The following is an 8,151-nucleotide window of genomic DNA, read 5'->3' on the forward strand; positions in this document are numbered from 1 at the left end:
TGATCCTTCATATTTCCTTCAAAATTATGGTTGCCAAAAAAGATCTTTCGGTCAGTTTTTCTCGATTAACCCAAGAGGTTGAATCGTTTTGTATTGAGTGGGGAATATGGTTAAAGTATAAACCGATTGCTCCGCCGGTCGATTCTTCGATCGATCGTTGTCCGGCGGGCTCCATTGCTCTATATTGCCGTCATTTTGAATTTTCTAATCTCCGACACCCTTTTTCGGTTTTTGTTTTGAATGTTTTGGAGTATTACCGTGTATCGTTCGGTCAAATCCATCCTTTAGGGCTTGCTAGGGTTTTGCATTTTGAGGTTTTGTGTAGAGCCCTAGGTTATGACCCTTCATTGTTGAGTTTTCGCCGTTTCTTTCGCTTAGCAAAGAACGAAGATTGGTATACTTTTGAACATACTAAGGTCGATACGTGTTGGGTTTCCTCGGCGGTTACAACCCTCGGTTCTTGGAAGGACCGTTTTTTCTTTGTTTCCGATTCTATCCTTCCATTTAAACCCGTTTTGAGACAACCCGAGGCTGTTCTAAATGAACCAAAGCCGGCCGAATCGGAGTTAAATGAGGCTTTTTTGAAATCGATTAGAAAATGTCCATCACGTCTTCGTCCTCTTCCCGAACATCTTCTTGTGTTGTTAGGAATAAGCAAATTGTGGGATAAGCCTAATCCGTGCTTATGAGGGATAATAAGGGTATTCATTTGTTTGTCCCGTATTTGCTTTGTTTTGTTGATATGTTTGCTAATGATTTTCCTTTGTGTTTGTGGTTATGTCTGCCTTGGATTTTTTGAAAAGTGACGATACTTCAGATGTTGGGTTTACGGACGTTGTTGCTGTTGTTGGGGAGGATTCAATGGTTCGAGGGAAAGAGGGTCGTTTTGAAGGTGGTGAGTATGTGGGGGTGCCAGACGTTAAAGGGTTCACCAAGGTTGCTGGTTCCAAGGCTTCTACTCGTCGTTCTACACGGCGTTTGTTGAAGTCTTCTAGTCATCGTCTTCTCATGAGCCGGTTGATGTTAGTGACGATGTTTTGGTTGTCGAAGATCAAGGTCCGAGTGTGGAAGTGGAGAAAGAGCAAGGATTGGTTGTTTCCAAGAAGAAGAAGTTGACTGGCAAGAAGGTTGTGATGCCGATGGTTCAGGGGTTGGGTGGGGATGCGATCTATGTGTCGGAGTGGAACGTGAAGGTTGGTGATAGCTTCAAAAATCCGAAAGTTTGTGCTGATGTGTTAGCCAATTTTACTCCTCCTGGTGTTCGTGAGACTATTTCTGGCATGGAAGGTGATTCCATGCTGTCTAAGTTGATCTTGAGTTCTTGCAACCTTTTTTCCCTTTTAGCAGAGGGTGTGACTCGTTTTAGAAAGGGGATGCAGGAGTATGAGGACTTTTCCAAGAAAAAGGAGGGAATGAAAGCTTCCATGATGGAGACGAAGAAGAAGATTGAAGGTTTTTCGAAGAAAGAGGAGGGTTATGTTAAGAAGATTGATAAGTTGTCTCGTGGCCATGAGATTGAGCTGGCAGGGTTGAAGAAAGCCATGGAGGCTGACGGGGCCAAGTTGGATGCTGACCGGGAAGCCTTTGAGGTGCAGAGGAAGGCCTTTGAGATGGAGAAGGAAGGCTTGAAGGCTTCAGTCACCCAGACCTCTGACGACAACAAGTGGCTGATTGAGCACGGGTTTCAACAGGTTGTGACTTACTTGCTTCATTCTAGCGAATTCAACTCGGTACTGGGCGACGTGTATCCGAAGCTGTTGGCCCATGGTAAGCATTTGGGCTTCGTTGCTGGTTGTAGTTATCACGAATCTGGCCAACCTGTGGAGAAGTCACCCCTGTACAACCGTGAAGCTTACAAGCTCTTTATGGATTCAGTTCGTGCGATGGAAAAGCTCACTTACCCTTATGTGGGTGAAGTTTCATCATGCTTTGGTAAGCCTCTTTCTGTGTTGCAGGGTTTAAAACCAGCCGGCCTCGATGAGAAAGTTGTTAAGGAGGTGCTCGATTCCTTGTCGAAAAAGCGCTCCCGTTCTGATGATAGCGAATAAACTTTGTCTGGGGGCAGCGACGGATCTCATGTGGCAAGCCTCGAAGGCTCGGCTGTTTCTGATGTTGGCCCGCAAGTCAAGAAGTCCAAGAAGGCTAAAGGTGGTAAGGCTAGTACTTCAAAGCCTGTTTCTGATGTTTAGACATTTAATTCGTAGCTTTCTTAGCACCGTTAAACAATGTTTTGTAATCTTAAACAATGTAGGTTTTGCATGAAACTCTTAAAGTTTCTGCCTTATGGTTGTGTTTGGCCTTTTTGGCCCTTTGAACATTTTCTTGGGAATCCTTGTGATTTCCTTGTTAAGCCTAAAATGGCTTATTATGAATGTTATTAGTTATGGCCTTGGAATAGCTTTGTTTATGAACTGTGATGTTCTATGTGTTTGTGTTTTGGTTGCTTGTCTTGTTAGTTTGATGTGATTTTAGCTAACTTTCCTTTAAGAAGTTTTAGTGCTGCAGTCACTTTAGCTTCAAGGCTTCATTAGATAAAAAGCACATGTTGGCTATCCTTTTTATCACTGCTTAGTGTATGTTTTTGTTTCGTAAACTTTTTCAAAGCTTAAGGAACGAATTGGTGTAGGCTGTTCAGACCTGTCTATGAGATAAGTTTTGGTTGAAAAAATTTTCTAAGTCTCATGGAGTTGGATTGATATAGGAACTCACCCCTTATATAGGTCAATTTAACCCTTGAACCTATTGAGCGATGTGGCCTGGGAGCTCATCCCCTTACATGGCTCTTGCCATGGAGTTTCTTGCTAGGTTCTCAACCTGATTATAGGATAGTAAAGACAAGTTATGACAAAAAGTTTATCATTCATTCAAGAGGTTGTTATTCACAAAAAGGGGAATTATACATCTCTTGAAATACATATTCTTAGATTTTGACTAGGCATGGAACCTTTTAAGGGTTTTGCCATTCCAGTGCCTTGGAAGCTTTTTTCCTTCTGTGTCGGCCAGCTTGTAGGATCCACCCTTGTGAGCTTCGAGGATTGTATATGGTCCTTCCCACTTTGGGCCGAGCTTTCCTTGATTTTCTTTCTTGTTGGCCTCGTTGTTTTGGAGTACAAGGTCTCCAGGCTTGAAACGTTCATGCTTCACTCTTGCATTGTAATAAGCTTCCATTTTTTGCTTGTACTTAACCTCTTGTATTGCGGCTTGATCACGAATTTCTTCGAGGAGTTGCAAATTCAACATGGTCTCATTGTTGTTTGATTCGAGATCCATGTTGAGTGTTCTTTGAGTCACAACTCCGACTTCGGCTGGGATTACAGCTTCCAATCCGAACACTAGGCTGTAAAGTGTTCGTTTGTGGCTTGTCTTCTCGGTTGTTCTTATCGCCCATAGAACGTTTGGGAGTTCTTCAAGCCAATTGTTGTTGTGCCTTCCCAGCCTTGCTTTGATTCTTCCACGATGGTTCTATTTGTTCTTTCAACTTGGCCGTTGGATTGTGGGTATGCAACTGAGCTGAACACTTGGGTGATTCTGAATTCTTTGCACCATGTGCTGAAAGGCTTCTCAGTAAATTGTTTCCAATTATCCGTGACCAACACTCCTGGCAACCCGTAGCGACAAAATGATACTTTCCCACACAAAGTCGATGACTTGTTTGCCCGTTATCTTTGCAAGTGGTTTGACTTCAGGCCACTTGGTAAAGTAGTTAATAGCTACTAGCAAAAATTTTACCCCACCTTTGGCCGGTGGGAATGGACCAACGATGTCCATTCCCATTTGTGGAATGGCCAAGACGAGGAGATGGGGACTAGATCGTGCTTGGGGCTTTTTGGGACAGGTGCATGAATTTGACAAGATTCACACTTCTTGAGTTGTTCGGTTGCATCTCGGTGCATCGTGGGCCAGAAGTATCCAAGGTTCATCAATTTTACAACCACCGTTCTTGGCCCAAAATGAGCTCTACATATTCCCTCGTGAACCTCTTTGATCAGATATTGACTTTGTTCAGGGCCCACATATCTCAGCAATGGTGCAAGGTAGGCCTTTTTACAAAGGGTTTCTCCTTACAACACATACTGTCTAGACTTGATTCTAACCCTTTCAGCCTCCGTCTGGTCCAGAGGTAACTCACCATTTTTGAGGAACTTTTCTATGGGAGTCACCCAATTGGGACCCTCTTCAGCGATTACATCTTGAACCTCCAATTCTTGAATTGAAGGAGTTTTCAACACTTCTACCAATACTTTCTTGGTGAGATGTGAAAATGTGAGGGATGCTAGTTTGCTCAGGGCATCGGCTCTTTTGTTTTGTGATATTGGGACTTGTTTGATGGTTCATTCTTGAAACGTGGTCATCAACCCTTTTGCCTTTTCACGATACTTTTTCATGTTGGGCTCTTTGGCTACATAGCTATCATTGACTTGACTTGAGACAAGCAACGAGTCTGTGAAGACTTGTAGCTTTTGGATCTTCATCTCTTTGGCAATCTTCAGACCAGTAATCAATGATTCGTATTCGGCTTCGTTGTTGGTGGTCTGAAATTCAAGTCGAAGAGCATATGTAAATTCTAACCCTTCAGGGTTGATTAAAATGAGCCCAGCTCCTGACCCATCGATGCTGGAAGCTCCATCGGTAAAAAGCTTCCAGGCTTCAGGGTCAGAAGGTTCAGTGGCAGCTATGTGTATTTCAGGAATGACTTGCTTCGGGATTTCTACAATGAAGCCCGCCAAGACTTGGGCTTTGATTGCTTTTCTTGGGAAATAGGTGATGTTAGGTTCACCTAGTTCCACGACCCATTTGGCCAATCGACCTGAATTTTCTGGTTTCAAGCACACTCTTGATGGGTTGGTCAATGACCACTTGTATAGGGTGTGCTTGAAAGTACCTTCGAAGCCTTCTGGCCATTTGAATTAAGGCCAGAGCAAGTTTCTCCAAAGGAGGATATTTGATCTCTGCCAGTTTTAGTGTTTTACTAAAGAAATAAACGGGTACCTGAACTTTGTCTCATTCGATGGTTAGAACCGCGCTTAATGCTTCTTCAGCGACTGAGAGATAGACAGAGATCAGTTCTCCTGTTTCAGGGCTGCAATAGCTGGAAGTGAAGCCAAGTGCTGCTTCATTTGGTTGAAGGCTTCTTCTGCTTCTTCCGTCCACCTGAAGTCTTTCTTATTGGTGCAACCCTTGAGTGTTTTGAAAAAGGGTAGTGACTTCTCATCAAGCTTGGAGGTAAAATGCTTCAAGGCTGCAAGCCTTCCGTTCAGACTTTCCTCTTCTTTTTTGCTTTGTGGGGATTTGGTTTCGAGAACAGCCCTGACTTTGTTGGGATTAGATTTTATGCTTTGTTTTCCCACAATGTGTCCCAAAAACTTGCCTTCTTCGAACCCGAATGAGCATTTTCCAGGGTTAAGCTTCATGTTGATCTTTCTTAAGTTTTGGAAGGTTTCTTGTATGTCTTCAAGAATTTGATGCTCGGTTTTGCTTTTGATTACTAAATCATCAACAAAAGCTTCCAAGTTTCTGCTGGCAAAAGCTTTGTCGACCAAACGTTGGTAGGTTGGACCGGCATTTCGTAGGCCAAAGGGTATCTTTTGATAACAGAAAATACCCTTGTCTGTGTGGAAAGAGGTTTTTTCTTCGTCTTCCACTTTCATGAGAATTTGATGGTAACCCTTGTAAGCGTCGAGAAAGCACTTAAAGGGATGGCCGGTTAGAGAGTCAACCTTGAGGTCCATCTCGGGTAAGGGATAACAATCCTTTGGACATGCTTTGTTTAAGTCTTTGAAGTCGATGCACATCCTCCAAGACTTGTCAGGCTTTCGAACCATGACTGGATTAGCCACCCAATATTGATACTTGACCTCTCGCAGGATCCCAGCTTTCACAAGATTTTCGACCTCTTGGCATGTTGCCAAGCTTCTTTCAGGAGCTAGGCTCCGTTTCTTTTGGACAACAGGCTTGATATCGGGAGGTATTTTTAGCTCATGTTCTGCAATGCTTCGAGGGATGCCTGTCATGTCTTCCGGGCACCAAGCGAAGACATTGCTATAGTTTATCAACAGCTTTTCAAGGTGTGAAAGTGTTTCTTTGGAAAGGCTTGTGTTTACCCGTACCTTTTGTTCAAGGTACTTGGGGTTTATGAGTAAGCCCTGTTTATCATCTTCATTTTTTAAACTTTCCCCTTCAACCGTGTAAACTTCTTGGGTAGGTTGAAGGGTTGCGATTCCCCTATCGGTGGGAAACTTCACAGCACCTTGACCAACCGAGACAACCATGTTAAACACACATTGTCCTGGCCTTCCTATGATTACGTCATAGTTGGAAGGTATGTTGATAACCACAAAAGTGAGTGGTTTGGTTTTCTTCATCATGCCTTCACTAAAACAGACATCAAGGGTTAGTTGGCCTAAAGGCTTCAGGGGTATATCGGCGATACCTTTTATAGACATCCCGGAGGGTTGAAGCCTTGAACGCTCTTCCTTACTCAGCCGGTTGAAGAAACCTTCATACATGATCTCTGTGGCCACCCCTGTGTCGATGTAGGCTTTGCTTGTGTTGAGTGTTACCACGACCGCTGCTATACCAAAGGATTTGAGAGCAAGTTACCTCGGGGTGGTGGGAAGCAAATGCATTGAAGCTCCCAAGCTTCCAAGCGTTGTCGTTTGTGGGGAACACCTTGGTCTATATTCACCATATTCACTTCTTTGCTTTTTCTTTCAGCCATCTTGTCTTTGACCCCTTTCACCAAATGAGCCAATTCTCCAGACTTGACAGCTTCCTCAGTTCTTCTCTTGAGTTGAAAGCAATCGTTTGTGTGGTGACCTTTTTCTTCGTGAAACTCACAGAACTGGGTGGAGCTTTCGTTCTTCTTGCTCTTGGGCAAGGTCGAGGAGGTCGGAAATTGTGTTTCACTTCTTCGGTGGCGAGGATCTCCTGAGGGGTTTTGGTTAAGGCTGTGAAGTTCACAGTCTTGTCCCTGCTTGGAGGGTTCCGGCCTTCAGGCCTTCATTGATCTGAGCTCCTGGGATATTTGTCATAGGGATTGTAGTTCCCTTTCTTTCGGTTGGGGCTGTTGCCTCGCCAACTAGGAGCTCTTTTTCTTTGTTCTTTGAAATCAACGGCCTCCTCGCCTCGGATATGAGCTTCATCTCGTTCGAGAGCTTCTTCAAGGGTTTTAGGTAGGCACTTGTTAAAGTCCATTGTGAGGTATTTGGAGGTGATGGCGTTCATGAAGCCTGCCACCCTCATTTTTTCGTCATCCCCCACATATTGCAACCCTTCTTTTTTGTACCTTTCGATGAAGTCTCGAAGGATCTCGTCATCTTTTTGCTTTATCTGGAAAATGACGGTGATATCCTTGACGTACCTTCTTTATTGTGAAAAGTTGGCCAATAAGCCTTTGCTCAGATCGTCGAAGCTTCGAACGCTTTGAGCAGGAAGGTCATTGAACCATATCCTGGCTGATCCAACTAACGTTTGCATGAACATCAGGCAACATTCAGCATGGGACCATTTTTTGATTCTGGCCGCCCCAGTGAAGACCTGGAGGTGATCTTCGGGATCTTCGGTCCCATCATACGTTCTTATATGGGGTGGCATCTTGATTTTTGTTTGAAAATCATAATTGGCGATTTGTTGAGAGAAACAAGATAGGTTACCGGGCTTGTAAGGTTTTGCCAGATCTTCATCTAGCCTTACAGCAGGATTATGACTTGTTGTTCCTTGGTGAGTTCCCAGCGCTTGGTTGATGAGCTGGGTCCAAGGAAAGTGTGCTATCATTTGAGCCATCATCTGAGGCATAAGGTTAAATCCTTGAAGGCTTTCAGGGGTTGCTGCGGTTTGAATTGTTCCCATGGGAGTGCTCATTGCAGCACTTCGAGCCAAGGGTAAGACCGAAATGGCCTGCTCCCATGTAGTGGCTGTAGGAGGAACACTTGAAGCTGGTGACTGCCATATTTGGTCGCGAGTGGTCTCGTGTCCAAGGGGTTGTGAAGTGAACAGATGGAAAGCCGTTGGGCTTGGTCTCCCATAGGTGTAAGGAGACGGTTAAAAGGTTGGCAGGTTACACTTGGACCAACTTCAAAAAGAGAAGAAGTTGGTTGTGAGCTGGTTAGAGGGGAAGGTGGACGTCCGAGCGACAACGAGGGCTCCGATTCG

This window comes from Bidens hawaiensis, unplaced genomic scaffold (genome assembly GCF_021521415.1).
Source record: "Bidens hawaiensis isolate Kalapana, Puna unplaced genomic scaffold, B.hawaiensis_p1.1 tig00003698_1, whole genome shotgun sequence".
NCBI classification, from domain to species: Eukaryota; Viridiplantae; Streptophyta; class Magnoliopsida; order Asterales; family Asteraceae; genus Bidens; species Bidens hawaiensis.